Source organism: Gavialis gangeticus, unplaced genomic scaffold, assembly GCF_001723915.1.
Source record: "Gavialis gangeticus isolate Ggan-Ray unplaced genomic scaffold, GavGan_comp1, whole genome shotgun sequence".
NCBI classification, from domain to species: Eukaryota; Metazoa; Chordata; order Crocodylia; family Gavialidae; genus Gavialis; species Gavialis gangeticus.
Window position 1 is genome coordinate 87,732,586 of NW_017729024.1, and position 1,213 is coordinate 87,733,798.

Genomic DNA, 1,213 nt, shown 5'->3' on the forward strand with positions numbered 1-1,213 from the left:
AACTAATGCTTGAGGAGGCTCCACAATTTGCACTGGGGCTTCTGGGACCTGGGCAAGTGTTGGGAGCCCTTGTTTGTGTGGTTTGGTGAGTGCTTAACTCACAAGACTTGTGGCAAGTAAATTCAAGGTATTTCTAATATTACATATAGGTAACTCCTGCTAAAGGGACAGCTTTGCCCCCCTGCTAGGCTCAATTTCCTCTATCGTCTAGTAGGATTGTGTAGGAACTACTTAATGCTATCATGATCACAAGAACCCAATATGTGTACAGACAAATAAAAGGCAGGTGGCAAAATTCAACCAAATAGATGGCTCCACACCTGAACTCATGAATCCAAAAGAAATATGAAGTAACTCAGTTGCAATAGTAAAGTTTTTTCCTTTGCTCTTCTCACACATGCAAACATGGAAACTATTCTGATATCTTACTTTTCTCCTTCTCCAAATAACTAAAAAGATGTGCTGCTCCTTGCCAATGTATAAAAACAGTTCAGAGGTCAACAGCCTGGGTTTCTGAGGGGAACAACAGCATCAGTCCTCACTACAGCCAGGTTTTGTAGTGACATTGTTATTTTAGTTAGTGGTGTGGTTTTTACTAAAAGAGAGATACTAATGTATCTACCCTAGAGTGGAAGTAGTGACACCAGTATAAAGGGACCTTATACTGCCACAAAGTATTCCCCTTCCCCCAAGGGGATAGAAAGTCCAGCATAAATACTTTTATAACAGTTTAACTGTGTGCACACTGGTTAAATATTGCTGCATTATTTCTACCAGTGCAATTAAAGCAGGACATGCTTGCATTTAGATAAACCTTATGTCCTGAATTTCCCCTTGCAGGGTGGGTCCAAAAGAGAACTCACAGGTTCATGTCAAGCGCCTCTCCGCTTAGCCAGTGGAACGCATCTCCTTCCTTGTACAGCCCAATCCAGAAGTCTCTCGTGCGCATCCGATTCATTATGAAATGCTAAACAAAGAAGATGAGGAAAATAATGTTTCCTCTGTGAAATTAACCTTTCTAGGGTTACTCCACAAAGAAGAGCTAAAAAGGACTCCCAAGCATATTTTATCACCAAATGTTCTAGGTCTGAATCTTCCTGCCCTCTACCTCAGATTGCCCCTCTCTCATGGATACACATTTCTGTCACAAAATAAACTGGATTTCAGTTTGCTCAGGGAAAAAGTAATGAAATTACAGGAATGGTTAGGGATA